At 37.7% G+C, this 13,160-nt stretch overlaps 1 long non-coding RNA gene across 1 annotated transcript in view; it reads right to left on the bottom strand.

Moving 5' to 3' along the window:
• Nucleotides 1-3,520: 3,520 nt before the first annotated feature.
• LOC137757146 (uncharacterized) overlaps nt 3,521-13,160 on the bottom strand; it is a 119,131-nt gene continuing 109,491 nt past the window's right edge. Inside the window, exons 2-3 of the long non-coding RNA XR_011072304.1 lie at nt 9,229-9,291; nt 3,521-4,456 (exon numbers count right to left, since the gene is read on the bottom strand). This is a non-coding gene — a long non-coding RNA (uncharacterized lncRNA). The remainder of the gene's footprint in view (nt 4,457-9,228; nt 9,292-13,160) is intronic.

Here is a 13,160-nt window from a genome sequence, read left to right as displayed (position 1 = left end):
TTTGTTTATTTTTGTTTTTTTTTAATGTCCATTTCTCTAGGAGGTGGGTCAAAAAGGATCTTGCGGTGATTTATGTCAAAGAGTGTTCTTCCTAAGTTTTCCTCTGAGAGTTTGATAGTGTCTGGCCTTACATTTAGGTCTCAAATCCATTTTGAGTTTATTTTTGTGTATGGTGTTAGGGAGTGTTCTAATCTCATTCTTTTACATGTAGCTGTCCAGTTTTCCCAGCACCACTTATTGAAGAGGCTGTCTTTTCTCCATGTATATTCTTGCCCCCTTTATCAAAGATAAGGTGACCATATGTGCGTGGGTTTATCTCTGGGCTTTCTATCCTGTTCCATTTATCTATATTTCTGTTTTTGTGCCAGTACCATACTGTCTTGATGACTGTAGCTTGGTAGTATAGTCTGAAATCAGGGAGCCTGATTCCTCCGGCTCCATTTTTCTTTCTCAAGATTGCTTTGGCTATTCGGGGTCTTTTGTGTTTCCATACAAACTGTGCAATTTTTTGTTCTAGTCCTGTGAAAATTGCCACTGGTAGTTTGATAAGGATTGCATTGAATCTGTAGATTGCTTTGGGTAGTAGAGTCATTTTCACAGTGTTGATTCTTCCAATCCAAGAACATGGTATAATCGCTCCATCGGTTTCTATCATCTTTAATTTCTTTCATCAGTGTCTTATACTTTTCTGCCTACAGGTCTTTTGGCTTCCTAGGTATTTTATTCTTTTTTTTTGCAATGGTAAATGGGAGTTTTTCCTTAATTTCTCTTTCAGATTTTTCATCATTAGTGTATAGGAATGCAAGAGATTTCTGTTCATTCATTTTGTATCCTGCTACTTTACTGAATTCATTGATTAGCTCTAGTAGTTTTCTGGTAGCATCTTTAGGATTCTCTATGTATAGTATCATGTCATCTGCAGACAGTGACAGTTTTAATTCTTCTTTTCTGATTTGGATTCTTTTTATTTCTTTTTCATCTCTGATTGTTGTGGCTAAAACTTCTAAAGCTATGTTGAATAATAGGGATGAGAGTGGGCAACCTTGTCTTGTTCTTGATCTTAGTGGAAGTGGTTTCAGCTTTTCTCCACTGAGAAATATGTTGGCTGTGGGTTGGTCATATATGGCCTTTATTATGTTGAGGTAAGTTCCCTCTATGCCCACTTTCTGGAGAGTTTTTAATCATAAATGGGTGTTGAATTTTGTCAAAAGCTTTTTCTGCATCTATTGAGATGATCGTATGGTTTTTCTCCTTCAGTTTTTAATATGGTTTATCACATTGATTGACTTGCGTATACTGAAGAACCCTTGCGTTCCTGGGATAAACCCCACTTGATCATGGTGTATGATCCTTTTAATGTGCTGTCGGATTCTGTTTGCTAGTATTTTGTTGAGGATTTTTGCATCTATGTTCATCAGTGATATTGGCCTGTAGTTTTCTTTCTTTGTGACGTCTTTGTCTGGTTTTGGTATCAGGGTGATGGTGGCCTCATAGAATGAGTTGGGGAGTGTTCCTCCCTCTGCTATATTTTGGAAGAGTTTGAGAAGGATAGGTGTTAGCTCTTCTCTAAATGTTTGATAGAATACGCCTGTGAAGCCACCTGGTCCTGGGCTTTTGTTTGTTGGAAGATTTTTAATCACAGTCTCAATTTCAGTGCTTGTGATTGGTCTGTTTATATTTCTTCCTGGTTCAGTGTCAGAAGGCTGTGCTATTCTAAGAATTTGTTCATTTCTTCCAGGTTGTCCATTTTATTGGCATAGAGTTGCTTGCAGTAATCTCTCATGATCCTTTGTATTTCTGCAGTGTCAGTTGTTACTTCTCCTTTTTCATTTCTAATTCTGTTGATTTGAGTCTTCTCCCTTTTTTTCTTGATGAGTCTGGATAGTGGTTTATCAATTTTGTTTATCTTCTCAAAGAACCAGCTTTTAGTTTTATTGATCTTTGCTATGGTTTCCTTCATCTCTTTTTCATTTATTTCTGCTCTGATCTTTATGATTTCTTTCCTTCTGCTAACTTTGGGGTTTTCTTGTTCTTCTTTCTCTAATTGCTTTATGTTTAAGGTTAGGTTGTTTATTTGAGATGTCTCTTGTTTCTTGAGGTAGGATTGTATTGTTATAAACTTCCCTCTTAGAACTGCTTCTGCTGCATCCCATAGGTTTGGGAGCATAGTGTTTTCATTGTCCTTTATTTCTAGGTATTTTTTGATTTCCTCTTTGATTTCTTCAGTGATCTCTTGGTTATTTAGTAGTGTATTGTTTGTTTAGCCTCTATGTGTTTGTATTTTTGACAGTTTTTTTTTTTTCCCTGTAATTGATATCTAGTTCCATAGCATTGTGGTTGGAAAAGATGCTTGATACGATTTCAATTTTCTTAAATTTACCAAGGCTTGATTTATGACCCAAGATATGATCTATCCTGGAGAATGTTCCATGAGCACTTGAGAAGAAAGTGTATTCCGTTGTTTTGGGATGGAATGTCCTATAAATATCGATTAAGTCCGTCTTTTTTAATGTGTCACTTAAAGCTTGTGTTTCCTTATTTATTTTCATTTTGGTTGAACTGTCCATTGGTGAAAGTGGGGTGTTAAAGTCCCCCACTATGACTGTGTTACTGTCGATTTCTCCTTTTATGGCTGTTAGCATTTGCCTTATGTATTGAGGTGCTCCTATGTTGGGTGCATAAGTACTTACAATTGTTATATCTTCTTCTTGGATCGATCCCTTCACCATTATGTAGTGTCCTTCTTTATCCCTTGTTATAGTCTTTACTTTAAAGTCTATTTTGTCTGATATGAGAATTGCTACTCCGGCTTTCTTTTGATTTCCATTTGCATGGAATATATCTTTTTCCATCCCCTCACTTTCAGTCTGTATGTGTCCCTAGGTCTGAAGTGGGTCTCTTGTAGACAGCATATATATGGGTCTTGGTTTTGTATCCATTCAGCCAGTCTATGACTTTTGGTTGGAGCATTTAATTCTTTTACATTTAAGGTAATTATCGGTATGTATGTTCCTATGACCATTTTCTTAATTGTTTTGTGTTTGTTTTTGTAGATCTTTTCCTTCTCTTGTGTTTCCTGCCTAGAGAAGTTCCTTTAGCATTTGTTGTAAAGCTGGTTTAGTGGTGCTGAATTCGCTTAACTTTTGCTTGTCTGTAAAGGTTTTAATTTTTCTGTTGAATCTGAATAAGATCCATGCTGTGTAGAGTAATCTTGGTTGTTGGCTTTTCCCTTTCATTACTTTTAATATGTCCTGCCACTCCCCTCCGGCTTGCAGAGTTTCTGCTGAAAGCCCTGCTGTTAACCTTATGGGGATTCCCTTGTATGTTATTTGTTGCCTTTCCCTTGCTGCTTCTAATATTTTTTTTGTATTTAATTTTTGATAGTTTGATTGATTAATATGTATCTTGGTGTGTTTCTCCTTGGATTTATCCTGTATGGGACTCTCTGCGCTTCCTGGACTTGATTGACTATTTCCTTTCCCATGTTAGGGAAGTTTTCGACTACAATCTCTCCAAATATTTTCTCAGTCCCTTTCTTTTTCTCTTGTTCTTGTGGGACCCCTATTATTTGCATGTTGGTGCATTTAATGCTGTCCCTGAGGTCTCTGACACTGTCTTCAATTCTTTTCATTCTTTTTTCTTTATTCTGCTCTGCAGTAGTTATTTCCACTATTTTATCTTCCAGGTCACTTATCTGTTCTTCTGCCTCAGTTATTCTGCTATTGATTCCTTCTAGAGAATTTTTAATTTCATTCCTTGTGTTGTTCATCATTGTTTGTTTGCTCTTTAGTTCTTCCGGGTCCTTGTTCAACATTTCTTTTATTTTCTCCATTCTATTTCCACGATTTTGGATCATCTTTACTATCATGACTCTGAATTCTTTTTTAGGTAGACTGCCTGTTTCCTCTTCATTTGTTTGGTCTGGTGGGTTTTTACTTTTTTCATTCATTTGCTGTGTATTTCTCTGTCTTCTCATTTTGCTTAACTTACTGTGTTTGCGGTCTCCTTTTTGCAGGCTGCAGGTTCATAGTTCCCGTTGTTTTTGTTGTCTGCCCCCAGTGGGGAAGGTTGGTTCAGTGGCTTGTGTAGGCTTCCTGGTGGAGGGGACTGGTCCTGTGTTCTGCTGGGTGGGGCTGGATCTTGTCTTTCTGGTGGGTAGGGTTGCATCTGGTGGTGTGTTTCGGGGTGTCTGTGACCTTAATATGATTTTAGGCAGCCTCTCTGCTAATGTGTGGGGTTGTGTTTCTGTCTTACTAGTTGTTTGGCATGGGGTGTCCAGCACTGGAACTTGCTGCTCTTAGCGTTGAGACGGAGATCTCTGGGAGAGCTCTCGCCGATTGATATCACGTGTGGCCAGGATGTCTCTGGTGGTCCACTGTCATGAACTTGTCTCTCCCACCTCCGAGGCTCAGGCCTGACACCTGGCCGGAGCACCAAGACCCTGTCAGCCACACGGCTCAGAGGAAAAGGGACAAAAAAAAAAGAAAGAAAGAAAAAATAAAATAAAGTTATTAAAATAAAAAATTTAAGAATTATTAAAATTTAAAATTTTAAAGAAAAAGAGAGCTACCAAACCAATAAACCAACCCACCTATGATAACAAGCGCTAAAAACTAAACTAAGGTTAACTTATAAATCAGCAACTAGTCAGTTGCATACAGCAAACCCCAAGTCTACAGTTGCTCCCAATGTCCACTGCCTCAATTTTGGGGTGATTCATTGCCTATTCAGGTATTCCACAGATGCAGGGTACATCAAGTGGATTGTGGAGATTTAATCCGCTGCTCCTGAGGCTGCACAGCGAAATTTCTCTTTCTCTTCTTTGTTCTCACAGCTCCTAGGGTTCAACTTTGGTTTTGGCCTCGCCTCTGCATGTAGGTTGCCCTCTGTCGTCTGTTCTTCACCCAGAAGGGACTAGGTTAAAGGAGCAGCTGATTAGGGGGCTCTGGCTCACGCAGGCTGGGGGGAAGGAGGGGTATGGAATGCAGGGCGAGCCTGCAGCGGCAGTGGCTGGTGTGACATTACAACAGCCTGAGGCACACCGTGTGCTCTCCCGGAGAGGTTTTCCCTGGATCACGGGACGCTGGCAGTGGCGGGCTGCACATGCTCCTGGGAGGGGAGGTGTGGATAGTGACCTGTGCTTGCACACAGGATTCTTGGTGGCTGCAGCAGCAGCCTTAGTGTTTCATGCCCGTCTCTGGTATCTGTGCTGACAGCCGTGGCTCACACCCATCTCTGAAGCTCGTTTAGGAGGTGCTCTGAATCTCCTCTCCTCGCACACCCCGAAACAATGGTCTCTTGCCTCTTAGGCAGGTCCAGAGTTTTTCCCGGACTCCCTCCCGGCTAGCTGTGGTGCACTAGCCCCCTTCAGGCTGTGTTCACGCAGCCAACCCCAGTCCTCTCCCTGGGGTCTGACCTCAGAAGCTCGGGCCTCAGCTCCCAGCCCCCACCTGCCCTGGCGGGTGAGCAGACAAGCCTCTCAGGCTGGTGAGTGCTGGTTGCACCAATCCTCTGTGCAGGAATCTCTCCACTTTGCCCTCTGCAGCCCCTGTTGCTGCTCTCCTCCATGGCTCTGAAGCTTCCCCCGCCCACCCCCTGTCTCTGCCAGTGAAGCAGCTTCCTAGTGTGTGGAAACTTTTCCTCCTTCACAGCTCCCTCCCAGAGGTGCAGCTCCCGTCCCTATTCTTTTGTCTCTTTTTTCTTTTGCCCTACCCTGGTACGTGGGGAGTTTCTTGCCTTTTGGGAAATCTGAGGTCTTTTGCCAGCGTTCAGTAGGTGTTCTGTAGGAGTTGTTCCACATGTAAATGTATTTTTGATGTATTTGTGGGTAGGAATGTGATCTCCACAGCTTACTCCTCTGCCATCTTGAAGATTCTCCCCTCTTGTCTTCTTGATAGCAATTCTGACAGGTGTGAGGTGACGTTTCATTGTGGTTTTGATTTGCATTTTCCTGATGAACAGTGATGTTGAGCATCTTTTCATGTACCTGTTAGACATTTTTCCAAAGAAGACATCCGAATGGCCATTTAGGTCTTCTGCCCATTTTTTAATTGGGTTGCTTTTTTTTTTTTTTTTTTTATATTGAGTTGTATGTGCTGTTTATATATTTTGGATATTAACCGCTTATCTGATATGTGGTTTGTAAAAATTTTCTCCCATTCTTTACGATGCCTTTTCATTCTGTTTGTTTGTTGTTTCTTTTGCTGTGTGGAAGCTTTTAAGCTTGATGTAGTCCCATTTGTTGATTTTTGCTTTTGTTGTTTGTTCGTTTGGTGTCATATCCAAAAAGTCATTGCCAAAACCAATGGCAAGGAGATTCTTCAAGGAGTTTTATGGTATCACTGACTCTCTTAGGTTTTAGTCTTTGATCCATTTTGAGCTAATTTTTGTGATTCGTGCAAGATAGATAGGGGTCCAATTATTTCATTGTTCTACCTATGTTTATCTAGTTGTAAGAGTGTTATAGGACTCTCATCTTGACGTTGCATTTACACAGCCAGCACATTGTTTGTTTTGGTTTAAAAAGTATTCTTATTTAAGAGTAACCATATATGTAAGTGGCCAGTGGAGATTATGGAAGAGTGAATCCTACTCCTTGACTCCGCCACTACTTAGCTTTCTCATGTCTAACAGCGGAAGAGAATCCTAAGGCTGGTTTAATCTTCCTTATTTCCTTTACTTTCCAATTTCATGTGTAGTCCATAGTTCCCCCTCCTATTTATAAACTATCCTAATCAGGTATGATTTGAAATTCAGATAAACACTTGAACCAAAATCCTTATGGCTGAGGAAGAGGTAAACAGAAGTTTATGAGCACTAGAATTTCACACATGGTAAACTAATTCTGTAGAGATCATTATATCCTCGCATAATCTTTTTTTCAGTTTGTAAAGTAAGTATCAGAAAACGATGTTAAGCAACTTGCCTAGGATCATACAGTGGTGGAGCTCAAATTTGTTTCTAAACTCCATTTTTTTTGGCTACACAATGTGGATGCCACACAGTAGGCACATTGTGGGAGAAATGAGGCCAGATTGGACACAGTTCTTTGAGACAAAAGAGCAGTCAGAAGAAAAAAAAAAAAAAAGAAGTGATTGAAATCAGGGGTCATTTTTCATTGTCTTTTATAATGTCTTTTTTGTGTGCCTTGCATGAAGGGGAAGGCCAAGAAAGCCCTTTTGTCTGTTCATTAACTTATTAGCATCAACAGAAAGTTTTTTAACCATGACTAGCCAGTCTGTCTCCTACTTCTCTATTTTCTGTGTTAAAAGCAGCATGATACTGGAAATAAGGGAAGAAGGAGATGCTGAATAGGAGATATTTTCTTATAGAAGTGATAGTGTTTAGTTTCTTTTATACTGATAATAATATCAATTCCTCTATCATCCCACAACAGAGACACATTTACACACACGTTCATAGAGACTCCACTGTGTCTTATATCATACAATGACCTTTCCCAAACCAGAGTACTTCAGTAAATGCTTATTGGTTAGACTGAATGAGGCCAGGTTGTGATCAAGCACATATTTTGAATTATATGGATTCTCCAGACCCTGTGTCAAGTTACTACCTCATCATTTTCAAAGAGATTAACACATCATCAAACATGTCTCAAAATCATGCTCAAGGATCTGATTAGCCGAAGATAGGTTGTCTGCAATTTTATTCCCCCCTCAAAATTTTCTAAGTACACCACTAATTTGGATCACTGAATAACATAACTCTCTGAAAATTTAACCAATCAATCAATCAATCAGTTGCTCTCCTAAATCACTATTTTGTCTGATCACTGTGTTTAGTAATATATATTTAGCATTTCTGTAGAGGAGTGGGACATGCCTATTTGTCAAAGCCACTGTATAAAAATGGTTATATACAATGCCAGATTTTCTCAGTGATCTCCTGTGTTTCTAGTTTTCTCTGGGCTAATATATCAAATATTTACAAAAAGCAATCTTACTTTTATATTACCCCTTATCTAAAGTCTAATTTCATTAAATAATGAGCTTTATACATAGTGAAACTCCCTAAAGCGTTGGAACAAGTATGTACTCACTCAGCTAAATATGAGATAACATGGTAGTAGCTTTCAAGAAAGAAATACGAGGGATAGATTTACAAAAGGTGAAAAATTACTCTGTGCATTTGATTTCAAAGTAGGTGATAGGAAAGGATAGTTTCCTACTCCCAGGTTAATATGCAACCCTACAATTGAGATAAAATGATGTTTTGCCCTGCAGATATGCCTACCCTGTTCTACATTGTTCTATAAATAGGCAGTGATGGCAGAGCAGCCTGCTCAGGCAGAATAGACACTGCCCTGGCCAGAAACACTGTCTATATTAACATACCTGCCCGACAGCTCCAAATCAGATCAATGATTTTAAAGCCAAATATAGGCTTTCGTTACACATATCTCAAGGAAGATGCAATCCTGGATATTTTAAGAACTATTTTTCATCAGAATGAGAATGAACAGTTTTTGCTGTGTTGTTTGTTTGCCGAATTTAATTATATATTAAAATATACAGTATTCTCTCCTATTATGAGTAATCAGGTCATGCAAATGTGCAGGTTTCATCCTTACATTTAAACGTGTTTCACTGGAGACAAGCAACAATATTTTTTTTTTTTCACATATATCTGCCTGTAAGAAAACATTTAATCTTTGACAGTTAAGGGCCTCAGGATTTAGTTATTATATAATTAGGTACAAATACTTTTTACTAACTTATCCCAAATATAAAGGAAAAATTGAGATCATATCAGTTTGACTTATATAATAATCTAGAACTTCTATATTGCATCCGCTTAATTAGCTAGTCTCCCCCGCCACACACAAACACACACAGTCAGTCTCTAAATAGATATTGACTCAGAAAATAACTCAAACCTAAATGGACCTTTCTCCACTCCAAATTTAATCAGATGCTCTTTAGTTTCTGCAACTTTCTGTAGCATCCAAAGCAATATATGATAACTAGGTCTTTTTAAGCATTTACATATGTGCTAAGCATTTTATACTCATTATCTTATTTAATGTAAACAACATTACCAAGAGTTTAAATAATAGGCATTGCAAACTCCACCCATATTCTTCCTGTGAACAGCAAATAAATAGATTGTTCTCAGGCTATTTGTTCCTAAATTCCTTCAGCTTGTGTTTTTTCAGTTATAGTTTCAGTTTGATGCACTGAAACTAGACAAGGAGGTCCCAGTTCTTACCTAATGGATGTGGGAAAGGTGTCACGTTGATTGTTTTATGTCATTGGGCAGATGGAATGATGTCTGGAAGAAAAAAAAATACAGTAAGCCTCTATCACATCTGCATAGTGTAAACATCATATTATTTTCCTTCCAAATAAATACTAAAGTTAATTAGGCAATCAGGAGTTTAAATGGAGAAAACGTATGAGAAAAAGTAATGCAACAGATAAACGTGGAATAATCATGAGAAAATGTAATTTTAACTATTGTCTGAGGAAGCCAGGCCCATAAAGGATACTAAGAACAGCTTGAGTAGAGCTGGATGTCTAAGAATGGACACGATCACTGAAATGTGGAAGAAGAGCATGGGAAGAAAAAACAGAATTTAAGATGAACTTCCCAATGTCTTGTCCGATTAGTGCTGCTGACTCATCTAGTTGGGCCCTGAAGAATTTTCAAAATGGTAATGGCACTTTCCCAGGGAGAGGGTCCGATGTAGTGGAAAGATGGGCTTTTGTGTCAGACAGGCTGGAACGTGAACCTTCACTCAACTACTTCTAGCAGTGTGACTTTGAGTAAGTTACTTAAATTTTCTCATCCTGTTTCCTCATCTGTTGAATAGTTGCTAATGTCTCCTCAGGATTGTGTGAGGACTATTTGAAATAGCATATGCCCAACCTTTAGCACTATACCTGGCACACAGTAGTGCCCACTCACAAATACCAGCTGTCCCTTCTGAGTTCATAAAGTGGTTGTCCATTGTGACACACTTTCTAGAAATGGAAGATTATAAGACAGAAATACTTTACAGAAGTACTGAAATAAACAGGAAACCTGGATTCTAGTACTGGCTTTCCTATTAGCTTATCGCCCAACCTTGGGCAAGTAGTTCACTGTCAGAGGTTCCTTATGTTCTCATATAAAGAATAGGATCACATTATTTCTAATGGGCTTCCCGAATCTTACATTCTGTGATTCCTCGCCAAAAATTCTAATAGATAAACTATTGATTAGACATATTTCATTTGTAACAGCAAAGAATAAGCTCTAAATGAACCATGTAACAAAATACTTTAACTGGATTATAAAAGGGTAATTTTTAAGAGGTGAATCTATTGCAACCCACAAATACTCTCTAAAAGTTAAAACTGCATTTCATACAAATTCGTAATTTCCTTCAAAAGTATAGCCCTCTCAGCCCAGTTAGAAACATTCATTATTGTGACTGTTCTTGTATAAATTCATTTTGGGTTCACTTTTCGTTGCAGGATCTCTGCACGATTTTCAAATATCATGAAGGCATAAACATGATTACAGCTTTCTCATTTTACAGGTGAATAACTAAACTACGATGCAGAGAAGTTAAATAAATTACCCAGTGCCCACCCATGAGGGACAAAGCTGGAATAGAGCCTAGTTATTCTGATGCCAAAAATACCATTTTCCCTGCTGCATCCCCCACCGTCATTACTCACTCCCAGATTCCCGAAGGACTCATTTGCTTTTGATAAAGCTCAGACATGTCATTTTCTCTCTCTAAAGCGCTGCTGCAATCTTTTGAAGGGAGAGGATATCTCTAGTTGAAATTCAGCCCAAATAACACCATCTCAAGTGAGAAGATCACTTACCCGCACCCACCATGTGCACTACTTTACTTTCTAGTCCATAGTTTGGCACTTTGTGTAGAAAATTGATCTTTTACAGCCACTTAGTAGCATTTCTCAAAGTCCTACAAGCAGTACTCTGCTAAACGGCATCTAGCTCATCTGGATACGTTGAGTTTCCAGATCATAAACTCCTAAAGGGCAGAGTCTACAATTATTTGGCTAACTTTATATCACTTGCAACTGTGGATGCTTAATAAATACTATTTCATGGTAATGATGAGGATGACAAGTTAATGCTCCTCAAAGTGTCAACCAACCAGTCAATTCAGTGAAAGTCAAACTGGTCATTTGATGTCATAAAAAAATCCAGTTCCTTGACTGAATGAATTATTCAAATTGTAGCTGGTTGCTTTTACGCTTGTATAGATATAACGTTAAAGTTGCTTCCATATTGAGAAGAGAATGGTGCAATATATTCATTAGTAGTCACTTTTATCTCATCAAATTAATAAAATATAATAATATAGTGGCCTGGAATCTCAGGAATTTCCTTTAGGTAGCCTTTCCAAGCCATGAATTTATGTCACAATATTCTTGGCAGATAAATGCCCTGGCTAAACTTCATTAATATTGACCTAGTGCAGTTAACATTGAGTACCCCAAGAAGGAGGCTTCCGTTTACCATTTTTTGGTTTATATAATTTTCACCTCCATATCTACATTTGGAAAATAAAGTGGAAAAAGAAATCCATTGAAGACAATGAGCAATGGATAGGTCCAGCAATGGAATACTGAGGATCATCAGAATTATCTTGATAATTGCTCTAGTGTACCCCCTTTACTTACATATTAATATATATGCAATTTGGAAAAAAAAAAAAAAAGAATAAAGCTGGAAGACTTACTACCTCATTTCATGACTTATTCTAGATCTTACATGTTCTCACTACAAAAAAGAAATGGTAATTATGTGATGTGACAGATGTATTAGCTAACGCTAAATGTTCACAGCAGCTCTACTTGTAATAATCTCAAACTGGAAACAACCCAAATGTAGTAATCATTTTGCAACATATAAGTGTATCAGATCAACACGTTGTATACCTTAAAGTTATACAATGTTTTCTGTCGAATTGTACGTTAATAAAGCTGAAAAAAAGATACAATAATCAGGGCAGTGCAGTGTATATGGATGTACAGACACATGGATCAACGGAATAGGAAAGATTCCATATAGAGAGTCACTCATATATAGTCAATTAATTTTTGAACAAATTTGCCAAGGTAATTTCTGGTGACAAGATGATCTTTTGAGAAAACGGTGCTGGAAATATTAGATAGACAAAAGAAAAATTTAACTTCAACCTCAATCACACTATATATAAAAATTAATAGAAAATGTATCACAACCCAAATAGAGAAATGAACATCATACAACTTTTAGAAGAAAACAGGAGATAATCTTAACAACCTTGGATTTAACAAAGATATCTCAAGTACAACAAAAACAAATAAAAAAATACTCAGTAAATAACGGTTCATCAAAAGTATATCTTAAAAAGGCAATGATACAAGTGTGAAAAGATGCGCCATAGACTTGGAGAAAATATTTGTAAAGCAAATATCTGACCAAGAACTTCTAAAATATCTAAAAACACTTTTAGAACTTGTTAGAATAGAAAACACGGAATTAAGACTGGGCAAAATATTTGAAAACGTAAAAAAAGAAACTCGGCAAATAAGCACATTAAATTATGCTCAAGATCATTAGCCATTAATAAAATGTCTATTAAAACCATACTAAGGTACTGCTACATACCCACTAGAAAGGCTAACGTTACAAAGACTGAAAATACCACGCGTCGGTAAGGATGCAGAAATCAGATACACTGCTGGTGGGAATGCAAAATTACACAACCACTTTGAAAACAGTAGGCAATTTATTATAATGCTAAAAATAAACCTGCCATACAAATCAGCCTTTGCATTCCTAGGTATTTCCCCGACGGAAAGTAAAGCATATGTTCCCTACTAAGATCTATACATAAATGTTCATAGCAGCTCTATTTGTAATAATCTCAAACTGGAAACAACCCAAATGTCTTACTGATATAAGTGAATGAATGAACAAATTTCAGTGTATCCATATAATAATGGAATGCCACTCAGCAATGACGATAAATTATTAATACAGGCAACAATATAGATGAATCTTAAAATAATTACGCTGAGTGAAAAAAGCCAGAAAATAGAGCGTAGGATCCCATTTATATATATATATATATATATATATATATATATAAACCTTGATAAAATGCAAACTAGTCTATAGTGACAGGAAGC

Source organism: Eschrichtius robustus, chromosome X, assembly GCF_028021215.1.
Source record: "Eschrichtius robustus isolate mEscRob2 chromosome X, mEscRob2.pri, whole genome shotgun sequence".
Classification (NCBI taxonomy): Eukaryota; Metazoa; Chordata; class Mammalia; order Artiodactyla; family Eschrichtiidae; genus Eschrichtius; species Eschrichtius robustus.
Note: the sequence above shows the minus strand (reverse complement) of the source record. Positions and strands in the feature narration are given on the sequence as shown.